The sequence below is a fragment of the Corapipo altera genome, unplaced genomic scaffold (assembly GCF_003945725.1).
Source record: "Corapipo altera isolate COAL_440 unplaced genomic scaffold, ASM394572v1 180, whole genome shotgun sequence".
NCBI classification, from domain to species: Eukaryota; Metazoa; Chordata; class Aves; order Passeriformes; family Pipridae; genus Corapipo; species Corapipo altera.
The window spans coordinates 4,114,083-4,141,184 of record NW_020884915.1 but is presented as its reverse complement, the minus strand read 5'-3'; positions in this window follow the sequence as shown (position 1 = coordinate 4,141,184).

The window sequence follows — 27,102 nt, the reverse complement described above, 5'->3', positions numbered from 1 at the left end:
TCAACACCACTTTTTGTATTTATTATAGCTCTTGCATTGCAATCTCAAAGCTGATGTATTTATATTTTTCATGATGTCTCCAGCAGGTGATAGGGTGTAAGCTGCAGTTTTCCTTAATACTTGGGAATGTAAGAAAAAGGCTTTCTATTTAACATGTATATATCTTGTCATTCTTTTTGCAGGTGAAAGTGGCAGTAGATCAAGTTCCCTCCCTGCTTTTCAAAGCTCGTACAGGTGTTTCTCAGAGTGTAACCAAGCTCAGATCTGAATACCACGCACTCACAACAATGGAACTCAGGTAGAACAGAAAGAAAAGAAAATCTGAACACCTAAGAACTTTTGATGATGCTTGTGGTCCCAATTCCATCTACTCCTTACCCACTCCTGAAAAATGGAGCGTGATTTTGGCCATACCACTTCTACCTTTTCCATGTTCATGTGAAGGTTTGGAGCCTGCCTGGGTAACACACTGTTTTAGGGTGTTCAGATGTGAAAAATTACCCAAATTTCCACTTCTTGGCTGCTGCTGATCCTGAGACAGAAATGTAGCTGATCCCATACACCTCCTTCTGCTGCTAACTGAGCTCCAGCCTCTGAAATTTGAATTATTGCAATACAACTATTTTAAAACCTCTCTTTACCCTTCATCACTTATCAAAGGTATATTTCCATGGATTTGAGTGTGATTTAGAGGTGGTGCTGTACAGTTTGCAGCAGGATACAAGCTGACTATGATACAGTAAAACCTGGAGTCAAGCCCCTTGCAACCATTTCTGTCTCAGACTACTGTGGGCTTGTAGATATTAATTCTGTTTTTTGCTAAGATAGATCTATAGAAATTAATAAAAGCTCTTTCTGATTTACACACATATAAAGACAATAACATTTTCAATTCATGTATAACTCAATCTTCACACTTTCACAATTTACCTTTCCTGGCTCTAGAGCATTTTCTTGCAAAGTTCCCGTTATTAGACCTTTAAAGATAAATTGCACTTAACTTACTGCTGTTATCAGTGAACAGTGGAAGTTGCAAGTGGGATTGTTTTGTATAGGATGAAGCCAGAATAAATGAAACTTTAATCTTAATCTGCTCAGAGATTTTCTGGAGGTCTTTGAGTAACGACTTTCACTTCTATCAGTTTCTATGAAAAGTGCAGATAAATAAAATAAAACTCTGTGAATTCCATCTGCTAGTCCTTTCCTCAGAAATGGAATTTAACCTACACTAGAAGTAAGATTTTAAATGATCCCACCCTAAGAACTAAACTCAATAAAGCTACTAACTAAAATTTCTGAACTGGCAGAAGTGATGTGCAGAACTACAGCGAAGGTGCTCCAAATCCCCTCATCTCATATTAAATCAAATAACAGCCTGGTCCAATGCTTGGTAGCTCTAAAGGTGTCTCTACCTGGTCTGTTTATAGAGTTGAAAAAACTGTATGTCTCTGCTTAGTTTTTACTAATACTTTTATTACTTATTTTAGTTTTTACAAAAGATTTCAGGCTGATAGGTAATGTCACTCAGGGAATGTGACTGGGTCAGTAAACCAGGTGACAACCAGAAGACTTGGGTCCTACTTTTTCCATTGCATGACTTCTCTTGTAGCTCCAACCCAGCAGGGCTGTCACTGACTCTATCAATTAAAGCCTACGCTGCTGGATAATTCTGCTGAGTGCTGGGAGATGCTTGTTCTCACTGGGGTGTAACAAGAGTAATTATAATAATGATTCTCCCATTCCTCACCACCGTAGCTTCTCTTAGCAACAGGCCTGAGCACCACCAGAAATGTGATCAAGGTTGAAAGAACCTTCTCTTTGATGCAAAGGAGTTTTTGTTGCTGTTTTGGTTGGGGAGGGCAAGCAGGGGAGTCTGTCAATGCTGTCAGCTAATGACAAACAGGGGATAAAGCTCCACGGGGATTAGCAAAGCCTGAATGCAAGTCAAGTGGTCTGATTCTGTAATTTCAACCAAGTAGCAAAGGAACCTACAGGCTTTTTAGCGTTTAGGTGGCCACAAAAAAGCTTTGCTGTCATCTCTGAAACACTTTCTCAATAAGAAATTTCCTGGAACACCAAGGTCTTATTTCTTGTGGGAGGTTAAGTCATTGCATTATCTCCTCAGGTGAAAATTCATTATGTTCATCTTCTATGTGTGTTGAACAGCCTCTTCCTGTACAACAGGCTGCCCATCTCTCCCTTAGGCAGTAACAGCATTAAGTGGTGTTCAGTGCTACTTATCTTGCTCACCTGCCAATTAGCTATAAACTGTAAGAAGCATTGTATCCAAAAAGAAAAAAAAAAACCAGCAAGCTGGATCAGTTTCAAGTTTAATTAGTCCAAAAGAATTCAATGTATTATTGCCTCAAACAAAAGAAAAAAAAAATCTGAACCTTTAATCCTCTTTGAAGATGCTTCTTACTGATATATCCCATCACATATTTTTAACACTGGTGACAGTACTTAGAGAAATCATATCCTATGTTCTGTTAAGCCAGGAAATGCACTTGATTCTCCTACTACAATTTTCACAGCAGCTTAGGAAATGCAACCTCTTTACCCCTTGTAAATCATCCCATAGATGGTACTTGGTGAAATGCTATGTGATAAATGGAATAGCTGTAAATTAATTTAATCTGTTTGCATCTCTATTGTTTGATGTATTTACCTTGCATGTATGAATTTCTTATTCAAGCATTGCCTTTTTTACAGGGATGTTGAGGTCCTTAAAGGGTTTCCATGCTGCTGTTTGTGTTTTGTGACTGAGATTAAACCTGACCCCTGGGAGGGAGTACAGGTGAGATTCACCCCCATCCTTGGAGCGTGGCCCACAGGGACAAGGGGAGATTCGGGAACTGAGGATAATCCCATCTCAGGGGCTTGGCTCAGGTGGGACTGGGGAGCACAGTGAGCTGGTTGAGCACTCATGGGAAGAAAATGCCTTGAATCACTGGGCTCTAAGAGGTGATGCTTGAAAAAGGAGAAACAAAAATGCTGTGTGGTCAAAAGAAGCAGGGGAAGGAAGAGGAATGGGGGGTTTATTCTTATGGAATCTGAGTGCAGACATGAGCCACAGACTTCCAAGGGCGTTATTCTTACTCACCAGCCTTTAGAGTGACTTTGTGCTCTGACCAGGCTGCTTGAGTGTGAGCCCACTCTGGCTCTGTGGGCTCAGGTAGCCAAGCTGGTGGTTTGGGATCATATGGATGGGCTTCAGCAGGGGAAAGACTTCACACATGGAAATGCAGTTAATATCCTCCTGAAGTCCTGCTCTCCTAAAGTTTAAATGGGGATGGGTCTGGATGCTGGAGGGTGCACACACAGGTGACCTTACCTGAGTGCAACAAGCCAAAGCTGAGGGGATCAAGGGCTCTTGCCCCTGTCCCCACTACTATACACTCTTAATAGAAATAATGACATAAAATCTGGTTTTCAACCAAACAATCATGAAGGGATTTTTCTCTACATGCTTTCTTTGGTAGATTTCAAAAGAGCCCTCCAAGTATCTTCAAAGTTTGGATTAACTATTTTTTTTTTTATCCACACAAGCACATCATTTTATTTTGCTTTCTCTGTGAATCAGCTCAGGTGCTAATCTGAGAGCTACAGAGACTGGAGTTTGCTGCACGTTATTAAAAAGCTGGCTTGCTTCCTCTATGCTTTTCCCATAATTGAAAAAGTGCTGACTTTGTTTTATTTTAAAACTGAGCTGGTTCTTTGTGATCATCAGATTTACAAAACAAGACTGTTTTCAACATAAACTACTTCAGGAGTAAAAGTTCTTACTGGATGACATTGTTTCATGTTTTCTTCTTAATTTGTACTGCATTTCTTTAAATGCTGAACTCTTAAAACTTATATTCCTCGGTAGTTTTTTTTCCTCCAAAAAATGGAGCAATTAAAAATAAAAGTTGTTATTTTAAGTTTTAAAATGTGATATTTGAAAATGGATTGTGCACTATTATGCAATCCGTTTGTTTTTTCTTTTACTATGCAGTGGCACAAAGTGGAGTATAATGTTGTACCATTTTGGACAAGGACACACCTACGGTAATTTTGCCTCTTCCTGAGCGTTCATTTCTTGATTTCTAAATACTGTAAACACATTCAGAGCCGCGTTTAAGTTGCTGAAACTGCTCAGGAATCCTGGTTTAACCCTTCTCAGAGAGGCGGCTGTGGAACGAAAACCAGCCAGATAACAAACCTGTGCTTTTGCAGCAGTTTGAGCCGAAATGCACAATGTCAAGAAGATTTAATATTAACCTTCAGTGGCTGGTTCACTCGCGTGGCTTTGTACAAACCAAAGATCAGAGGTGCAGACAACAGTCTCCTTCCAAAGGACGTTTGCCCCTGGCTGGTGAGAGCAGCCAGTTCACACAGAGATGGTCACTGGCTGATGACGATGCAGAAATTGGGATCTGAGGTAAAAGGAAAGTGCTGAAAACTGACTGTCCGGACACTCTTCCATGGTTTAAGGCAGCCCTCTAGAGACAGGAGAGAGCACTGCCGGGGGATGGGACAGCACGGAGAGGCACCAGCGCGGGGCTGCGGGGGAGGGATGAGCTCGGGGGGAATAAACAATATTTTTCAGGATTTTTTTTTGTTTATTTGTGAGGTTGGGTTTTTTTGTTTTGTTTTTGTTTGTTTGTTTGTTTTGGGGGTTGTTTGTTTTGGGGTTTTTTTGTGCTCTTCTGTTTGTGCATGTGTGTGTGGTTGGTGGGTGCTGAGGCGCTGGCACAGGTTGCCCAGAGAAGCTGTGGCTGCCCCACCCCTGGAAGTGTCCAAGGCCAGGTTGGACGGGGCTTGGAGCAACCTGGGCTAGTGGAAAGTGTCCCTGCCCATGGCAGGGGGTGGAATGGGATGATCTTTAATATCCCCTCCAACCTCAACCATTCTGTGATTTGCTGAAATCTTTATTTCACAATTATTGCCTTTTATAGCACTCCCAACACTTCGAATATACTGGAAAACAAATAGTAACAGCAAGATAAGTGGAGTTTCAGCACAGCAATGCTTTGTCCAGGAGGAAGGCAGATATAGGATCCTGAGAACAGGATATCCAGGGTAATGCTGGGACTGAATTCTGCAAAGCACATGGAAACACAGAGGAATGCCAAATTATTTCAGTGAACTCTGGGTCAGATATTTAAAATACACACCACTTTATATCTGCACCTGGATTCAAATTTGCACTTGAAGAGATTCCTGTGGGATATTGGTATCTGACAAGCTCTTAGGGCTGGAATGTATTCCAGCAATGGACACATCCTCCTCGCACCAGCTGTAACTTGCCCATCTTTTCTCAAATCCCTATAACTTCTGTACCCAAGAGCTTTACAAACCATCTGGTCAGCCCTCAAAAATCCAGCTCTTCTGGCAAGGAAGGGAAGTTTGAGATAGAGAGTCTCTGTGGGATCTCTCTCTCTAGTTCCCATCTGCCACAGCTGCTACGGGAGATTCCCCCATCTGGCTCAGCTACTTCAGGTGGGCTCCCTGCCCTGTGGGCTGGTGATGTGTGACCCTGAGAAGGCAAGCTGGCATCGAGAAAACATGCAAATGTCATATCTGGAACTTGGGTTTAGTTGAAAACTTCAGCAGTTTTCAAGCAAAATATCATTTGTGATGTGTAAGAATTGGCCCATCCTGGCTTCTCTTCCCTGCCCCAAAGCAGAAGAATACATTTTTTTGTTTGATTTCACAATAAAATGCAAAGTCACTTGATCTTGTATGTTTGCATGTTGTCTTCAAGGTGTGTTTTGAAGGAAAACACCTTCTTCTGTTTAGAAAGTGTAGGTTATTGAATAAAAATGACACAGTGTCAAAAATACACAGTGACTCCCATATAATATCTCTTGCTTAAACAAGGTATTTGATAAACCAACCAGTTTACTGGGAGAATCACATCAATCTTCATTTTAGTGTGAACTGATGCTGAGTATTCACCCCACAGAGCCTTTTCTTTTTTTCTGGGATGGACAAAAATGACTCTATAATCAGTTGCAGAGTTTGTGTGTTGTTTCTTCATGTAATTTTCTTTGTATATTTTTCCTCCTGTCTAACAGTCACAAAACATTAAACTCCCAAAAGAAAGTTTGACGTACTGCTGAGTATCAAATCATTGGGTCTAGTCCACTGTGATGGACATTAGCTGGCATTTTTATAGAATCATAAAATCATTAAAGTTGGAAAAGACCTCTGAAATCATCGGGTCCAACTAGACCAGAGCACTGAGTGCCACATACAGTCATTTCCTAAATGCCTCCATGGATGGGGACTCCTGTGAATTTAGGGAATCTTCAGACAGGGTTTGTAACTGGGCAGTTGGTATTTCACAACCTTCAGGATTAATATCTTCCTTTATATTTGACCCATGAAAAAATATCTGTAATTTCTAAATGTGTGTTTGTTACAGGATTGTTTACTTTGGTCCACCTCTGACAGAAACAATAGTGGTCACTGAAGAAATTACAAAGAAGTATTTATATGTCACCTGGCATAGCAGAGCAATCTGTGATTTCTGACCTTTCTAAGGAGCATCTGATGTAACCAAGAGGCAAGTTTAAACCAAGCAAAAAGGGATATTCCTTCGTGTGGGTGGTCATGTTGGGGCCAGGTCCCCAAAGCACTTGGGCAAATTCATGTAAGACAAAAAATTTGGTCATTTAAATATAAAATCTCTATAACTGACTCAAGAAATCTCTAAGTCACCAGATGAGTGATGACTGAAACCTTCCAGTGTAAGATTTCCTAATCTCCTTAAACATCTGCTGTGAGTCTCTACTATGGAAGGGGTAATAATATCAATAAACTTCACCCTGATGGAGCACAGCTGTTCATTTATTTGTTCAGAGTCAATGAGGAAGGCCAGAAATATTCAGCATCACATAGAAACAGATCCTGTCACCCCAACACTACATACAGAGCAAATTCAGTAAGGTGTACAAGCCCCAGTGGTGCTCATGGCACGATTTTTGGCAAGCACTTGTACACCTGTTATTGGATCTTGAGGAATTCTCACTGTAGATCCTTAACATGCAGGTTAAATGTATTTAAATCAATGATTTCACTGAGGTTAGGACGTCTTTTGGTCACACCTTTACACCTCATAAGAGTATTAACATAAAAGCTGCACAAACCTCCCTACCAAAGTCTCTTTCTGCTGCCAGCCTTTGATATTTTCCTACCTGCCTCCTGATTTTTCATATTGACACCTAAAATACAAGTTACCTGTGAAATTACAGTGATTGCAGCATCTTTCTTCCATGGGCAGGGAGACTGAGCAACTGGCAACCTGAAATAACAACCTGGTGTAATATGGTTGTGCCTTTTTGATGCACTTGTTTTCACCTCCCTAACCCTGTGCTAGCATGATGAGCATAATCATTTTCTCCCTTGTACTATATTTGGGCCATATACTGGAGTTTGATCCAATAGTCACCATTTGCTAAGGATAAGAAATGGCTTTAATGCCTCACACCGACATGTGAATCCCATCAATTTTTGCCTGTTTCATTTCTTCCAATAACCCAACCAATTGGCTTGAGCAAGCAATTCAGGAAAAAAAAATAAATGTAATAGAGGTCCCTCTTTTGAGAAAGGTACTTCTGTCCAATTGCTTTCATCTTGAGAATACAGCTATGAGGTCTGTTTCAAGGGATGTCCTTCAGCAGGCAGCATGAATTGCAAAATCAGTCACACAAATGGCCTCCCATATATAAAAATAACCAATATATCAACAGGGCTGAAGCCAAGCAGCAGTTAAAATAACTACTAGATCAGTAACACTAAACTTACAACAGACAGATGCATCTGAAAAGGGAAAGTGCAGGGCATTTTTAGTTTGATTTATACTATTGCTTCATTTTTTTTTATTCAACATATGAAACATTCTGAAAAGCAAATGTTAAAATTGAAGAGATTGTCATAACAAAATGAAATAGAGTGTAAGTGTAAAATTGATAGGGGAATATTCCTGTCTCTAATGAGACAGGGTGCAATGGCTGAGAAAAAAAATGGGATTGTCTTTGTGGTGGAAGAGCCTTCGTAGATGGATGCAATCCCTGCTTGTGCTCTATGGGGTTTTCTGTCTTCATTGATGCTGCTTTAGGGATGAGTCTTCCCCTGTTAGTGCAGGCATGAGGGAGCAACTCCCTTTTGGGCTGAGCTGTAATTATTCATGAGTGTTCCTAAAGTTTTCAAAGTGTTTATTTGGAGAGTTCAAACAGGAGGATGGAGGAGTCTGAGTCAGGGAGGTAACAAGGTAACCTGCACAAGTAAAAGAAGGGGTTTGAACCTCCAGTTTTTTCTGAAATCCCACTGCAAAACTTCCTATATCAGCGAGTTCTTTCCTGTTTACAGGGAGACAACATCGTTTTCTTCCAGTGTAAACACTTTTTTTTCAAGATTCATCCAAATTCACAGAATCAGAGAATGGTTTGGGTTGGAAGGGACCTTAAAGACCATTTCATTCCACCCCCTGCCATGGGCAGGGACACCTTCCACTAGCCCAGGTTGCTCCAAGCCCTGTCAAACCTGGCCTTGAACACTTCCAAGATAAAGGCCAATTATATGAATCTCTGGTACATATGATATAAGATGAGAATAACCTTGTCTGCACACAAGTAATGGGATTTAATGACAGCGTAGTTACTGAAAGATGCATTTGATCTGCCTTAGAAGACAGACTGAAATCTCACCCAGCTGAAAGTCATTAGCAAAATTCATGCTGACTTCAGTGAGGCCAGGGTGTTACCTATAATCAGCACATGAATTACTCAAAAAATGCAAACATATTGTCTCAGCTAAAGACAATTATTTTATAAGTTGTTACTACCTGGATAAAACTCACAGAGGAAACAAATACACTCTTAGGTAAAATACATGTGCAAGTGAATACAATTCTGGCTGCAAAAACAATTAAGAAAGTTCAGACCCAATATATCTTCAAAGCCCAAAGTGTTTGAGCTGTGCCCAAGGTTCAGTATAAATAGATATTGACTCAATAGATAGATTTCATTCCAATGATTTAAGCTGAATGTGGAAGCTCCTTTCTGAACTACTAATGACACCTTGCACAGCCCTGGGTTGATTCACTGCTTTGGAAGACCTGAAGATGAATTTCCTGTAATTTTAATAATAATTTGAGTATGTTTTCTGCTGTGCTGGCAGCTGCCAGGCTTGCAGGAGAGCTGGTGATCCATTTTGTCTGATGGTTTTCCAGGGGTGAAAGCAGGTGCACCAGGTTTCACAGAGGGTGCTTGGAGACCCCACAGGCATCTGTAAGAGCAGAAATATGCTTTCAGGCTTTTGATAGCTTTAATTGTGTGAAATATGTTAGCAGTGTTTACTTGGTAATTAGGAATGTTTACTTAGCAATTAGTAATGGTTAATTAGTTATGTTCGTAAGGAGGGTGTCTCTTTAGACTTTTGAAAACAGGCTTTGAACATCCTGTACTGCACTGTTAAATGTGAAATTAAGGAATTATAGAGTCATTTATGAAGGAAAAGACCAAGGGAAAAAAAATCATTGGGTCCAGCTGTTCCCAGCACTGTCAAGGCCACCACTAAACCACATCTCCAAGTGCCACGTTTACAAATCTGTTAAATTCCTCCAGGGATGGGAACTCCACCACTGCCCTGGGCAACTCTACCAGGGCTGGACAACCCCTTCCTTCAGTGAAGAAATTTTCCCTAATATCCAAACTAAACCTCTCCTGTCACATTTTAAGGCCATTGTCCTAGTGCTTGTTCCCTGGGAGCAGAGCCTGACCCCCCCCAGCTCCCCTCTCCTGTCAGGGAGTTGCAGAGAGTGAGAAGGTCCCCCCTGAGCCTCCTTTTCTCCAGGCTGAGTCCCCCTAGCTCTCTCATTAGCTACTGCTGCTCCAGCCCCTTCCCCAGCTCTGTTCCCTTCCCTGAACATGCTCCAGCCTCTCAATGTCCTTCTTGACGTAAGGGGCCCAAAACTGACCCCAGGATTTGAGACTTGACCTCAGCAGTGCCAGCACAGGGGGACAATCACTGCCCTGGTCCTGCCACCACACTGTTCTGCATGCACACACACAGGCAGAGCTCCTCAGGGGTGGCTGATGATTTATGAGAGATACAGGACGGGTGTTTGCCTGAAGGACTTGCCGGGGCATCCCTGGAGATCTACTTTCCCTGCTAGACCCTGTTACAGTTTGCTTGTTCAACCTCTGGGCAGCTCCTCGCAAAAAGATCCCAAGCTGACAAGTACTTTTTAAGGCATTGCTTTACGTTCCACCCCAGTTTGCCAGTTGCAGCCTTCTCCATTCCCACATTTTCCATCACTCCCACCTCTGCTGTCCCGGCCCAGCCCCCCCGGTGTCCCGCGTCCCTTCCTTGTCCCCCCGTGTCCCCCCCCGTAGCCGCCACGCGAGGGCGCTCTCGTGCCGCGGACCGGCCGCGCTCCCTCCGGCTCCGCATCCCGGCTCCGCATCCCGGGAAAATCGGGATGAAATCACCTCCCAGACCCACCTAGCCGGCCAGAGACAAGGTCGCTAGTGCTTTCCCACACCAGGGAACGACCGCCGGGGCGTTTTGCGGCTGCTCGTTGGAATAGTTTCGTTTTGGGGCGCGCTAACCTGAGGGAGGATGCCCTCAAATGTGATGGCTCTAAAACGCGATCGAACGATGCTGGCATCCTCTCCTGATGATTCTTTGCCATATGTCTTGGCACTGGCCAAAACCCCGTGCCCAGGAGGTCCTACTGAGTGTCAACATATTGCTTTCAGCCTAATCGAGCCCCAGCTCTGCCCAGAGCAATCCAGAGGCGTAAACATACTTCAGGGAAAACTTGCTTTTTCTGCTGAAAGACTTTATCCTGTTGTATAAGCCCAAAGGCTACTTCACACTGCTGTTACAGGCTGCTGCTTTTATGAGCTGTGTGCACTGCTGAGGAAAGATGCTGCAGAGTAGATTAAAATAAAAAAAAAAAAGAGTGTTCTCTGCAGTGCTGTTCCAAGCTCCCAGGGCATACTGGGGGTGAAGAGGTGGCACTGGAGAGGTTAAATCATAGTCAAGTGCATAAATGGGCTTGGTAGTGCTGGATTAATGTTGGACTTGATGATCTTAGAGGTCTTTTCCATCATAAACAATCCTATGTTTCCATAATAAATGCTTTTGAGAGTTTGGGAATAACTAGTGCTTCCTTTGAAAGAGTGGGGGAGTGAGGACCCACTAAGTCACATCCAGGGCTCTACCTGTCTGTGGGCACAGGAGGTGTCATATGGTAGCACAGCCTCCACACCACCCACACCTTGGTAAAATATGTCCTGACATCAAACAGAACAGCTGGGACAGGTGTGGAAAAAATGTGTCACCCACAGAGAGAGGAAGAATGTCAAAGAAGACTCCTTGAAGGATGTCAAAGTCACGAGCACAGGTTTGCACCCTGGCTTTGGAGCTGGTGAACTGTCTCTAAGGGCTGGTAGGGGTATTCCCAAAATGCTGGATCTGCCTTTCACCCTTCCTTGACATGGATCTGAAAAGCAGGTCAGCACAGTCATGGTAGGGAAGGCCTGTCATGAGGTTTGTGGCTGTTTCAGTCTGCAGGAGCTAAGTAGGGTCAGGCTTCATCAATGCCTGGCTGATGAGCCAATAAATGACATTCTTCCTCTGCTCTGAAATGTTGTGTCTCAGTCCAACTCCTGCTCTGAACTCCTGGGATCCCTGATTGAGCTTCCAACACTATTTTCCCAAAATGTCACTCTTCATTCCCAAGTTTCATGCAGGACACAGGTACCCACTCTATAATGTATTTGCAGAACTCTTAGGCTTGCAGGTACTTTAAGAATTCATTTCAAATAAAATGTGATTCAAAAATTATCCTAGTTATACCTATTTTTAATGTATTTTATACTTCACTATGAATTTATAAAAAATCATGACAACTGCTCTCATTTTGTAGATGATTTACAGCAATTCACCTTACAGCAAGTACTATGTTTCTGGGGTTACAGTCTCTTAGGGTTTTTTTGCTCCTTATTGCTTCTGTGCAGTTATTTCTTTGGTAGAGGAGGTTAACTGAAAGAGATATAACCATATGAATGTTCCTGTGATTACTTGTGATGCCTAAAATATGCTGAGGGGGATTTCTCAGCATTAGGAAATTCTCCAGCAAATTCCAGCAGAAACGAAGAGCAGAGAATTTAAATATTTTAGAACTGAGTGGCTGAGACCATAAATATACACCCATGTAAAAAGTCAGAGAGCTGGGAAATACCAGGAATGTACAGCTAAAATTATCCAGATCCCACATTTAGTGGCAGACTGATTAAATAATTTACCTTTTACAGTTTTCTTAATTAGATCAATTGTTAAAGCTAACAATGTGCTGTCAAGATCAGCTGGAAGATTTGAGGCATGTTTTAGACACACCTTATCTTCTGGCTGTACAAATGTGTCCCCACCTCAGCAGGTGAAATGTCTGCAGTGGGTTTCTACAGGGCTGAAAATAAGGAATACCCAGCCTGAAACATCAATTAAAGTCTCTTTTTGCTGGTAACATATGAAAAAAAAAAAGACTGTTTTTACAAAAACCAGGATTTTGAGATCCAACAAAGGATGAGCTAAGAAAAACTGCTACAAAACAAAAGCAACAGACCAGAGTGATGGCTCTTTTCCATAGGAGTGCTCAGATTTTGCTTCTAATCTGGAGTGTCCATTCCCTTCTCCAGTGTGATGTTTGCCATGGGCACATGAAAACCACATCAAACAGGATAGATCCCTTCATGTATTAACCCCCTGTGTTTTTCTCCCCTCAATCACAATAAGTAATGGTTAGAGCAGCTTTGCAGCCCCAAATCTGATGTGCTGAGAGGTGAGTCTTGCCTGTCACTGTAACTTATAGGTTTTATCTCTGGTAGCAATATTTGTTTTCTCAGATATGTCCTCCCTGATTTCAGGTCTGCTGAAAGAAAAGTGATTGGAGCAATGAGTTCTGGCATCTCTGTTATTTAAAGGAATGTCAAATAATCCAGACAGTCATAGGCTGATTATTATCCCTGTTATTAATTATTACTCTGTATCTTTTCCAAATCTACTTGGACATTTGCAAGCAGTCTCTGCTGTTTTGGGTGTTAATCAGCATCAGGACTGATGTTGCTGGGGATGGTGCAAGGTCCTCTCTGGCCTTGGCAGTCTCTGAGTTGCAACTCTTGCTGTGTGCTCTTTGAGGGCTATCACAGGGACTGTAGGGCTTCAACACACACACACGGATTGTGATCCTATCTCATGCTTGTGTTAACCAGTTTCCAGCCCTGGGAAGCTCTCCCTGAATCCAGCTGTCCAAATGTGCCATGTGGACTTTTATTTTGCTTTTCTCTGCGGGTAAAAGGTGGGTAGCAAGCAGCTTCCAATGTGTGGGAATAACAGAGGATCTCCCTTAATCACAGAACCATGGAATGGCCTGGGTTGGAAGGGTCCTCAGAGATCACCCAGTTCCAACACCCTGCCGTGAGACTGTCCCAGCTTCGTTTCCAAAACTGTACAGATGTATGGTGGAAAAAGGAAAAGAAAATGCAGCTTGTCCAGGTCTTCCCAGAAAAACAGCTGGAGAGACAGGAATGGAGTCTTGAGGCAGAAAACTTGCTTGTGTGAACAACTGTGGATGAAGAACCTCACACTAGTGGAAGCCTGAGCCAGAAATAAATATAGTATTAAATATTTGTGTCTGATAAGCTCCAGAGGAGATCCCTGTGTGAGTTCCACTCCAAGGTCATTAAACAGTGTGTCCCTACTTTTCTTCCTGATCGTCCCTATCCATTCCAGAGGCTCCTGGGTAGGCCAGCAGGTAAATTACTGGTACTCCTTACATGAAAGGTATTATAAAGGGTACACAACCATTTAGTCTGATCATATTGACCGTGTAAGCTGAGATTCTTGTGAAACCTACTAAGTTACCTAAATTCAGAGAGCACTGTAAATCATGTGAAAAAGAAATTACACAGTGATGGTGCATCCTGTGATAAATGTGGGTGAGAAATCAAGCCTTTGATTATCAAAGATGAAATGCAAACTCTGTGCAGGACAATGCTCATTTATATGGCCCAGCATCCTGGTTTTGTAGCCTAGGAAGCAGCAACATACAGAGCTGAACAATGACAAACTGCATTTCCAGAAGCAGCAGAGATGCTGCTTTTATGGGCATTGATCAACAAACTGAAAAGCTGAAAATTAAGGGAAATTATTATTATAATCATAATAAAACAACAACAACAACATCAACAACAATAATAGTAACAATAATATAGATGCTTGGGGAGACTAAAGGCAAGGAGATTTCTCTGGGTGTGTCTCAAAACCTGAGGAAATCTAGATCAGTATTTCAGCATGGTAGTAAAGGGAAGTTTTCTGTGCTATGGGCATCTCGTTGATGTGTGCTGTGGTGTGCAAGGCTCAGAATTCCTTAGGCAAACCTGGAATAGATGGTTAGAAAAATATTAAATATGTAAAACACAATATGTTTTGATCAAAGCTGCCTCTAAGCAGATGTTAAAAGGTTGAGCTGAAAGTTTGAATGTTTTTATTTTCTGGAGGGTAAGCTGCAATAAGCAAGTTGCTGAAAATATACACAATAATCTCATGATTTTAATGAGTTTTTAAATCAAAGGTGCACAAGTTTCCTGCAGCTGAATTAGTTTAAAAAAAAAAGTGGCAGAACATGCTGGATGAGGCACAATATCTAACCAGAGATTTAAATGTGTTAGAAAGCAATATTGGGGAAAAAACCCCATAGCTCATAAGGAATGGGAAAACAAAAGAATAATCAGAAAAATGTCTGCATGCTACATGTCATTAAGGAAGGGCATAAAATGAGAAGTGACAAAAGTAAATTTTTTTCAAAGGCTTTAGGAAGGATTTTAATACAAATAGGAAAAGCTTGTTATGGTAGGCAACTATGCAAAAGAAAGGAGCTGGATTATTGTGCAGAATATAAGACCCAAACTTAATGGAAGTTCTGCTCTATTTTTTCAGAGATGAAGACAACAAGCACAGCAGAAAAAAAAATAAAGTGAACAAGGGTATGAAAATGGAAATTACTTCTTCAAACTGCTGCATAAATGTAAATTGTCTGAAACAATTTGCATCAGGGAAAATGAAAGCAACTGGCCACAAGAAACGACATCTGACACCATTATTTCTGAGGAATGTATCAAATTACAGACTGACAACTGCAGAAGGAAATAGCAAATAGCATAAAATAAGAAAAGGTTGGATGGGGTTTGGAGTAACCTGGTCTAGTGGAAGGTGTCCCTGCCCGTGGCAGGGGTGAAATGAAATGGTCTTTAAAGTTCCTTCCAATCCAAACCATTCTGTGACTCTATGATTCAATGGAAGGGGAAGAAGCAGCGAACTTTACTTTTCCATTAGTACCTCTGAGAAAAACAAAGTCTATTTTCATGTTAACACAATGACATGAGGGTATAATGCTTGAAATGAAGAAGCAAAACACATTAGTAAGGACTATAACCTGCTGTGTCATTGGATGGGCTGGATGTTGCAGTACATGAGGACATGAAAAGACCTTTCACATGGCACCATTCCTATAAATTTTCACCCCAAAAACCAGGGGATAGTTTCTTTACACAGCCAAAAGTCTCAATTATTCACAATTTTTATTGATGTCCATGTATGAAGCAGTTTTGGAGTCCAACAGACCTCTTGCACTCAGCATATGTCCTGTCTTGGAAATATTCATGAGTTATGATTGCAGTCAAGTGCACAAATACATGAAAAAGCTTTCATGGAGATGCTCTGAGTGAAGTTGCTGGCAGCATGGATGAACAAGATACAGATGCCACACAAGCCTTAATAAAAAAGATAAAACTAGCAGCAGTTCCTGCCAGTATAAACACATAGCAATTGTCAGCTGATCTCTCTCACCCTCACTGTAACTGCAGGGCAAGGGAAGATGGAAGTCACGAAGTCATAGGGTGAGATATTACTCATCATGGCCATTGTAAATTACTTCCCCAGAGGCTGTCATTTCTTTGAGGAAAGTGCTTATTCTATCTCATATCACACACTAATCATGCCAATAATTTACTCCGGAGATATCTGCACTTCTGTGGTTTGCTTTCGGTTCTATTAATCCTCTGGGGTGGGATATCCCACTCAGAGGAGAACCCTGAACCTGCTCAGGTCCTGTTGAACTTGAGCAGCTCAGGATTTGCAGGATGGAGCTTGGGGGTATCAACTTCTCTCTTGTGATCAGTGACAGGACCCGAAGGAATAGTATGAAGCTTTGTTAGGGGAAGTTTTTGTTGGATATTAGGGGAAGGTTCTTCCCCCAGAGGGTGGTTGGGCACTGAAAAAGCTCCCCAGGGAAGAGGATCACAGCCCCAAGGCTGACAGAGATGATAGAATAGTTTGGACAACTCTCAGGCACATGGTGAGATTGTTGGAGTGTCCTGTGCAGGGCCAAGTGTTGGACTGGATGATCCTTGTGGATCCCTTCCAACCCAGGGTATTCCATGATCCTATGAACTTCTTTAAGATGACAATCCTCTGAGGGATAGAAGGCATTACGTCTTGATTTTGGATTTGGCATCCAAGGATCAGCTTTCCCTAGCAAGTCTTTTCAAGAAAAATCCTTGAGTACCCCTTGCACATTTTTCAGGAAGCTAATGGGGACCAGGTGACTCACCTGGGAACCAGGTAAATGGAATAAGAGTTTAGGGAACTCATTCTCTTTTTTAAGAGGATGTCAGCATTGAGTCATTTCAACATAATTTCCTGAAATGAGGGTGCAGGAGAGGCAGCCTTTTGGGCTTCCCTGCATGTTGCTTTGGCAATTACTGCTGCCCACTGGGATCCCTGGACTTTACTGCTGTTAAAACAGTGGAGTGATCTTTTCCTCAGACTCACTGACCCGATGGTGTCACAGTGTCAGGTGAGCTCCAGCCATGCCTCACAGCACAGCAGCACTCACTGAGCTTCAGCAGAAACAGGGATGCTGAGAAACCAGGGACAGATGCAGCTCTCTGCACTGCACCCACCACCCCAGAGATATTCCTGATCCCACAGGGAGATGCCCAGGTCCCATATGAGCTCTGGGAGCAGAGGGTTTTCAGCTTACAGTTTTAGATTTAGGTGCCGAATCCCACCTAAATCCTTCTCTAGGTAATTTAACCCTGTATTGAGTCCAGCCTTGGGCTCTCTCTGCCTTAGTTCACCTGTAAAATATTTCTGACCTGAGGCTGGAAAACTTTTGGAAACAAGTACCTGTTCCTTTGGTTTCAGGAAATTAGTATAGCAGGGCCTTGAGAAGATTTAATGACTTCTTAGTACTTGCTAAGCCAGGAAGACCAGCTCAGAAACTCTGATGCCTTTTATTTGTGCAATATGAGCATAAAATGTCATCAAATCGGAACATAACAAAAGATGTGGAGGATTTCTTTGCAACAAACAGCTTGTTAGCAGTATAAAAATGCCCTTAAGCGGCTCTGCTAATTGTTGGAATATTTTACAGCTGGGGAATTTGGCTTAAGAATATCCCAGTCATGTAAGAACCACAAAAAAATAAAGTAAAACAGGTAAGACTGAGCATTCAGGACAGACCTGTGTCAGGAGACAGCCTTGTTGGAGAGAATTAAAATCACAGTTTGTTCAATGTAACCAGACAGTGAGTATGCAGTCCTTGGCTATTTATAACTTGCAAATAAGGCAAGCAGACAGCTAATACAGCCAGGGGCCAGCAGGAACAGAGCAGTGCAGCTTTATTAGCAAACCTAGGTGGACAAGTCATTTGATATATCCATGTGTGAAAGTATTTTTATCATGTGTATGTTGAAAAAGGTCAGAGATGCTTTAAATATGAAATTAAATAAAATTAAACCTTATTGAGGATAGCTCGTTCCCTCAGGCATTTGGAGTCCCTCAGTGGCTTAAAAATTAGTTGTAGAGAGAAGTGGACTAATCCCAGGGGACTTGAGACTATGTGGAAAAATCCAACATAGCCAGATTTGCAATAGTTACAGAAAGAAACATATGGCAGTTCTCAAGCAATAGAGAATAATGGCTGCTTAATTATAAACTTCTGCATGGAGACTTTTCCACATATGAATTGAAATGCTATTCAGTTCTATTAAAGCACTACAATCAAAATAATTAAATTGGGTTGTGATATCTCAGTTCCATCGACCAGTTGATCCCATCAGCTGGGTAATTAGCCAGAATGAACCATTCCAGCTGCAGCAGAGGTGTTGGTTGGTTTAATGCACATAAATACACTGTATTTATGCCTTGCAGAAGCAGCTTTGTGCTGTAAAAATGAAATAAAACAATCCAAGTCGATGACATTTCAGGTGTTTCAGTTCACTCTTTGCTGAGCTGGGTTTCTTGTCTGGAAATATTTGCAGTGATGTGCCAGGGTTTGCCTTGGTGGTGAAGACCCAGAGAGGCTGTGACAGTCCCTGGGATGGCTCCTGTGCAGCTCCTGCCATCCCTGGAGGAAAATCACCCATCCCAGGAGAGCAACATGTCCCAATAACATCAACACACTCATCTTTCCCTTTCGGAGTGGATAGTTTGTCTTTGATTATTTGCTCTCTTTTTTGTATTTTTTTTTTTTTTAACAAACAAACATTTAGGAAGGAAGCACACGGTTGGTTTGTCATTCTTCATATATTTCATTCAAAAATAAATCAGTGAAAAGAAGGTTTAACCACTCCCAGAGGCAACTGTTTTTTTAAGCAGAAGAAGAATATCAATTTCTTACCTTAAAGGTTTATAGTCCAAAATTTTCAAGAAACGAAAACAAGGAAAAAAAAAAGTAGTAATTTCTGTTTTCTTTGAAGGTTCAGCCATAATCTTGACTCATGTAACTGTGCCCATGGAATAATTTCCTTGTGCATGGGAACCTGTAGATGCTGGGATCAGCAGGGAAGGGACAAGGCAAGTAACCTTTAAGATACTGATCTTTCCAGACATTTCTTATTGCTTACTCATCCCTGTGCTCAATAATAATATATTCCTTATGATGGCTTAATTGTTGTGGAAAAGTGAGGTATTACCAGCAATGATTTAGCTTCCCATTCAAACAGGCTGTTAGCTTCTATTTTGTCCTCATAATTTACTTTTCTTCTGGGAAAACATGTATCCATCATTATTATAAATTGAAGACAAATTATTCTCGTGTTCCCCCAAAAAATTCTCGCTTTTTTAGCTCTCAAATGCCTTTAATTCAATTTTTTTTTTTAATTTTATTAGTATACATCAGTGAAAAAATGTAGTTTCCTCAAGAACCAGGGCCACATTTATGGATCGCTGTTTAATTTTAAAATAACAGGAATTATGGAATCAGAGAATTATAAACTGGGTTGGATGGGATAGGACCTTCAAGACCATCTTGTTCCACCCCCTGCCATGGGCAGGGACACCTTCCACTAGCCCAGGTTGCTCCAAGCCCCATCCAACCTGGCCTTGGACACTTCCAGGGATTGGGCAGCCACAGTTTCTCTGGGCAACCTGTGTCAGGGCCTCCCCACCCTCACAGGGAACAATTTGTTTCCTGACATCTAATCTAACTCTATTCTCTTTCAGTTTGAAGCCATTACCCCTTGTCCTGTCACTCCATGCTCTTGTAAAAAGTCTCTCTCCAGCTTTTTGTAGCACCTTTAGGTATGGGAAGGCTGCACAACTTATGTAGTGTTTTCTTTTTCCTTTTAATTTTTAATCTTTTCATCTATTTCTTGTTTTGATTTTTATCTTGCTGTTGGGAAAGGCAATAGCAGGATAAAAACCAAAGTGCCTGTATGCATTTGAACTCCCCTCACACTTCAAATTCAAGGGTAGCAAGAAGACAACCTTGTTTTGTTACAGACGCTGCTGAGAGAGAGCAAGCGAGCAGAAAACTTCCTTGGAAGTTGGAAGGAAAAGTTTTTAAGTTCTTTCATTTCTCTTTGTGCTGGAAAGGAAAGGTCCTTCAACAAAATGGTGCCAAGAGTAGTGCAGCTTGTGCCACCAGGTGTTTTCTTGTGGATCTCTGTGCCCTTCACCCTCTTCTACAGCAACATGAAATGAAACTCTCCTTGTGGTATCAATATTAAAGTGAGCTGTGGTGATTACAAAATTGGGAGAAAATGAATTCCAGCCATCAAACCATAACCTTTATGTGTGTCTTTTTTACAGGGAAATCTGGAAGAGTAAAAAGCCCAGTGAAGAATATGTTTTATTTCCATCACAGCTTTTGACCTGAGTTTTGTTGGGGAGAGTCACAGTGATTTTACATTTTTAATTGCTCCTTGGAGAAAAGTTTTCAAATCCTCAAAAAGTCCACTTGAATGACAAAATAGCTTTTCATTTAGCTTATGAAAATCAATAACTAAATAGGGAAGAGTTTTCTTTCTTTTGCTGGTGACAAAAGCAGGCTTACCTTCTAGAAGCAAAGCATTGATTGTGTAAGACTGAGAAACACATGAGGATGTTACTGTTAAAAATGGAAGCAACACTGCAGAGAGTGAGTGCAAACTAAGTGGGGTAAGAGTACAATGAGCATCATTCAACAAGTAACAGTTTGGACTAAAATGTTATTACCCATTTTGACATTTCATTAACCATTTGACAGTATATCTTTCCAGTTATCTTTCCCATAAGAGCAGACATCTGTTTTTCAAACCTGAGTTAATCTTGCTTATCATCTGTCTTCTTAAAACCGGGAATAAAACCAGGTCGTATTCTTAAAATTGCAAGAATCTTTTGAAATGGTCCATAATTGTATTCATTCAGATTCATCCAGTTTCTTTCTTTTTTTGGAACAACTGATGGAGTTCTACTGGAAATATTTATTCCCTTTGCTGAGGACAGTGTTGTGACCCTTTTTTAATTCACGTTGCTATTTTGTCAATGGCAATCCAAAATATTTCCAACACATTAGGAGGGGTTGCTATACACCAAGTTGCATAAATGGGCATGAAAATAGACCCATTCATTCAGAAAGCAAGCAAGTGGTGGGGCTGGGAGTAGGTTTCCATCACTCTGGGCCAAATATTCTTCTGCTTAGTCCAAAAAAGCAGCACCTCCTCAGAAAAAAAGCAACCTCTTTGTGCATCACCCACTAGCACTTGTCAAAATTAATTTTATAATGTATTTAGGAGAAAAGAATAACCAGCCATATACAAAGAGCTCAGGCTAATTTAAACAGAATTAATTAATCTACCTCCAAAAAATAAAAATCACCATCTTACTATTTTTTTTCTCAAAGCTTTTAGCAACTTTTCAAGAGGGGAGAATTCCAGAAGAGCAACTCATAGCTGCAGCTGCCTAGAACATGAAGAAAATAATTTATTTCTATATGCCTCTGACATTTTTCTTGGGTAAGAAAGACATTTAAGCTTCACAGCACAAATATCATGGCTGTAGGATCTGCATATTTCTTTGATAGACTCATTGTGTGTTTGACTCTGTGAGATGAAGCAGAAGAACCAGGACAGTCTTTTTGGCCCACCCTTTATGTATAGTTGGTAATTTCTTTTAAGGGCAGTTGTTTTTCTGCTTTCAAATCTAAAAATTCCCCTACTGTCAAGACATTTTTCCTGCTTTGCACTTTGGATATTCAAAGATATGAGGAATCCATCCACTTGCACAGCAGAACTCAGTGCTGTAGGCAAGGAAGAAAGGATAAGCCAAATCTTTTTTACCTTGGACAATTTTTGGCTGGCTACAAACTTACTGGAATCAGATGACCACACTGTGTTGTACAGATAAACCAGAAATTTGAGTACTAGAAGTATTTGCAGCCTGGATCTGTGTGGGTTTCCATGAACCAGCCTGTGCACTGCACCACCCTTACAGGGTCTTTATTCCTAGGAATGAGGTTGTGGTTGTTCCATGGAAGGGGAAAGCAGAGATGTGATATTCTGCAATATCCATGAAGGAGCATGTGTTAAAGTCAGCATTCCAGACCATGCCAGGTCCCTGGAATGCTGGTCTGTACATGCCACAACTCCTCTGGAGTCGAACGTAAAGGACCAGAACCGCAGTGAGCTGTGCAAATCACAGCTTACTGCTCTTCTAGGCTTGGAACTAGGGAGTCAAGGAGAATATCACTTGTTCCCCAGAAGTCTGCATGACATATGGATGAGCTGGGCTCTCGTCCAGAGAGTTTGAAGTGGGAATCTCCAGCCAAAAGAGGGCTGGAGGGCAGCGGCTCCTCTAATTTAATAAAGACGTTGCACAAATACATGACCCAGACCCCATTTGGTGATGTGAAACAACTCACAGATCATTCACTGCTGCTCTGAGGATGTCAGTGCCTGTGACCCCACATTCCTGGGCTCCCAGGTACATTCCTGGACCACAACCAGGGTGGTTATTGCCTCCTGTCTCCCACTGAGCTGCGCTGGCCCAGTTGGGAACTGGAAACACAAGGCAGAGTCCCCAGCACACAAGTGGGACAGAGCAGTGAGTGCCTAAAACTTCAGCATCTTCTGGAGAATCTCAACAATAATTCCTTACTGAGAAGCCCAATTGTACATGTTGTTTTTATTTCCCTACCACCTTTGCTCCCAGGGAGCTTTCAGAAATCTTTTCTGGGAAAATAATAAGGAAATTACATAGTGATACAAGAGTTTATCAGAGTTTCTGTTTTCTAAAAATGGTCACATAAACAAAAAAAGTCACTGGCACAGATATTCAGATACAGACTCTGTAGGAGGAATTACTTAGCTGGGAGGAAAAAGGTAGCTTGGAGAAAAATGTTGGCTTTATTCAGGTAAGCAGATACAGATGTTTTTACAAGCTGCACACAGCTGGCATTGTGCTTCTGTGGATATTTATATATATAAATGCCTATGTATACATAAAGAGAAACAAAATAAGATGTTCTAATGACAACCCTCAAACACACTGAGGACCAGTGTGTCTAAAATGTCCTCATGAAATGGAAAGCAAGGCTGGTGAGAAGCAAGATCATTAGATACTGGTGAAGTTCCTGAATACAGTACCAAGGGTTCCTATTTCTGATTACTGATATGGCAAAGCATTTTTGGTTTTTTGGCCAGGGTTTCCTCAAAAATCTTCATCTCTGCCCCTGAATAGATTGCAAACTCTTCTGAGCCAGGAATCTTTCAAAATTGGCAGTGCTTACCATGATTTCAGCCATTCCCCTGCTAAAATCAGTACCTTCTGAAATACCATTCCTCAGGTTTCTGGGAATCCAAACTGGGGAGATATTTCTTCCTTTGGAAATGTTGTTGGCCTGAAGCTGTAAGGAATGGTGTATCCAGCAGTATGGCTTCTGCTGTCATGGGTATGTTGATGACAAAGTGTTGTCCTAATGAGAAACAAAATTACTTAATTGCAGCCACCATCTACCAGCACATGCACCCCCGGGATGTGTGAGTTATCCCAGGAATACCACGAAAATCTGGGGAAGGCTCCTGAGAAAACATGTCTTCTCGACTCATACACACGTATCAAAAGTCCTGGAGGACCCACAGCTTCCTGGGACCCTTGTGGGTGTAACAGTATCTACAGGGATATAAATAAGGAAGATATTTTATCCCAGAAATCCACACAAAATAGATACTTAATAAAAATAATTTATAGCAGTGATGAAAAAATGTATATAAGATAAAACCCCGTTCTGAATCCAAATCATTCTCCCAAACTGAAGACCAACCACAGGCAAAACTAATAACTAGAAGCAATTTATAAGGAAGTGAAAACATCATGAGAATAAGGGAATAAAATACATTTTGACTAGGACAATATAAAGTTACTGACAACACAATGGCATACAAGCCTCTGGAGGTGTCATGCTGTCTTCTTTGATTAAAAGCTTGAACAGAAGCGTAAGTATTAATTTAGAAAAACTGTTTATATCTGCTGTCTCTCTAGAATATTATTAATTGGGGTGTGCAAAATTAGGTCTTCAGAACTCTTGCAAATTATTGCAAGCTGTGAGTCTTTACACAGAAGGATAAAGCAAGGATTTCAGAGGATTTGGGAGAAGTAATTAAGTTCTGTTACTTGCAAGTGTATTTGTTTACAGGAAGAACTTCGCTGCAGAAATGGACACAGTTACTTTTCTTTGTTTTTCTAACAAATATTTCCTGAGGGATGACTAGAAAGACTAATTAATCTAATTAATCCTAAGGAAGAAAACATCTCACTACTGTAAGAGACCTGAAAATCTGAACTAATTGTCTTGGATCCTCAGGCTCTATGGTTTTAGCATCATTAGTGTCATCCCATCTGAAGGCAGGAGATAGCTGAAAAAATTGTTATTTGCAACAATTTCTTTCTTTCAACTGTCTATGGAGGTAAATTCCACTTTCAAATGACTTCAGCTAAGACAGACACACACCTCTCTGATCTTTCCTTTAGTTCTGACATGTTATCCATGATGAGGTTTATTCTGGGGTCTTTGGTGGTATGGAAAAAGTGTTATACATTTATCCCTGTTTTCAGACTTTGAAATCAATATCCACCATTCCTTTTCTACCTTTTTTTTTCATTTTAATCCAAAACCATCCTTCACATATATATATTGATAATTTTAAGAGGTACAAATCTGGGGCTCGAGGACAGAAAGAAAGCCTCAAAAACCTTCCATGGTTTATGTCAGGAGCTATACCCCCATATAACTACAAAAGCAGGAAATGAGACAAGAGTGATTTGACAGATCAGGCCTAGAGAAGAGGAAAAAGGGGAAAGAAAGAATCTGGAAACTGCAGTTTCTACCTCCATGTGCCTGGTGTTGCATCAAGAGACTGGCCCTGGCAGACAAGAATTGCCACCATTTAGAGGAACTTCCTAACTGTCAATAAAAGCAGATTTCCTACAGCAAAACCACAAGCGTTGATGAAAAAGAAGAACCTTTTTATTTTCCCCCTTTCTTTTCCCTCTTTGGATAAGCAGCAACAATTTAAATGCCAGTTTTTAACACTCTATTTCTTAAAAGAGTGGCATCGCCTTTAAGCTCACAGCCAGGGACATTTGGGTAGCATCTAATATTTTTATTTTTAATATAAAATTTTAATCCTTCTTAGGAAGAGAGCAGCTTTGTCAGTACAAGAAAATATAGGGATCAGCTTTGGCCCTGATGCCCATCATCTTCAGTTCCAACCAGGAGAGCTAATGCATGGAATGTAATCCTTCCTCCTCCTCCTCCTTTTTTGGATAGTGAGGCCCTGGTACAGGTTGCCCAGAGAAGCTGTGGCTGCTCCATCCTTGGAAGTGTCCAAGGCCAGGTTGGATGGGGTTTGGAGCAACCTGGGATAATGGAAGGTGTCCCTGTTCATGGCAGGGGGTGGAACAAGATGATCTTTAGGGTCCCTTCCAACCCAAACCATTTTGTGATTTTTCATTAAGTGCTACTTCAGGTCTTAACAGGAGCTACTTAAAAGTTAAGATTATTAAAATGCCAGGCTAAAAATCAAAGAAGAATGCCAATGAAATCAGGATGCTTTGAAAAAAAAATGGAGTCATGGTGTTGTCTAAGCACAATTAAATTATTCCTTAATTTTCACAAGAGTCTCTCAATGGAGGTTTAAACTGTCAAGCTCTGCAAATCATCCAAGTGATGGTATTTCTCCGTGAATAAGGGTTAAAAGATTGAGACCCCATATGTGGAGCTGATGCTGAGCAGAAAAGCAGTGGATGGAAGCATGATGTATGCTCAACTTCTAGCTGAAGTCATTACACTGAAAGTAAAGTAGCTCAGGGAGTGCCCATTGCCCAAATCCAATTTTCATACCAATGTGTTGCTGAGAGTGCGAATTACTGAAAATTTGCCAATCCAAAGCTAATAGTCAGAAAAGCCTTTCCAGTAAAATTGGAAACAACCTTTCAGTGAGCAGTGCTGCTCTTCCCATAAAGCATAGGTGGAAAAAATTCTGCATAATTTCAATAAATAAAACAAAACACAAAGAAAACATAGCTGTAAGATTATGGGCAAGAGGAATTGCATTCTAAAGCTAAACACGTGGAAAGAAACCCTTTCTAAATGCTTGCTCTCTATCTGAGTTAGAAGTAAAATAAATCTTGGTGGGAAGAAAGTCAACTAGTTGAGCATTACCAGTAGAAAAGAGAAAGGTGGGAATGCTGTCACAAATCCTAGTGAAGCCTAAAGTTTGTCTGCTAAAGTTACTTTTCCTACCTAATAATTTCACTTCCCATCACATACGACATATTTACTTGTCTCATTTTCTGCCAGATTCACTCCCATATCTCTTCCAGTCTGCCCCCATGTGAGATGATCTGGCTGCTCGGTTCTCAGGTGTCTCACACATCCCACATGCAGAGGCTGTGCTGGTGGGGTGCCCTGTGACTTGCCCTTGCCCTCCGTGGGTGCATCTGCCTCACCAGCCTTTGGTGGAGATCTCTCCAGGGGTCAGAACCTTATTGCCTCTGATGCTGATTATTGATTCACTTCCTCAATGTGATGGGTCAATGCACATCTAACCAATCTGGGATGTGTGTGTGTGAATCCCTAACCACTTGCTTTACCCCACAAGAGAAAGCAGTTTGGTGGCACCATCTGGAAGCTGAGCAAGTCCCCCAGCATCAACCAGAGTCTTTGCTACAATCTATAAATGATGCCATAAAAACAATGTTTAGTGCCTTTTTACATTAATCCCCATAAGTGAAGGTCAGCTGTAATCATAGAAACATTTAGGTTAGAAAAACCTCCCATTCCCCCAGCACTGCCAAGCCCACCACTAACCCATGTCCCCAAGTGCCATGTCTACATGACTTTTCAATTCCTCCAGGGATGGGGACTCCAGCACTGCCCTGGACAGCCTCTTCCAATAGCTGACAACCTTTTCCTTGAAGAAATTTTCCCTGGTATCCAACCTAAATTTTCCCTGGTACAACTTGAGGCCGTTCCCTCTCATCCTGTCCCTTGTTCCCTGGGAGCAGAGCCCGACCCCTCCCGGCTCCCCCCTCCTGTCAGGGAGCTGCAGAGAGCCAGAAGGTCCTCCCTGAACCTCCTTTTCTCCAGGCTGAGCCCCCCCAGCTCCCTCAGCTGCTTCTCCTCAGACTTGTGCTCCTGACCCTTCACTATCTCCACTTTGGCTGGCACAACGAATTCCAGTAACAAAAGAGCAACATATCAGTGAATAAGAAAAAAAAAAA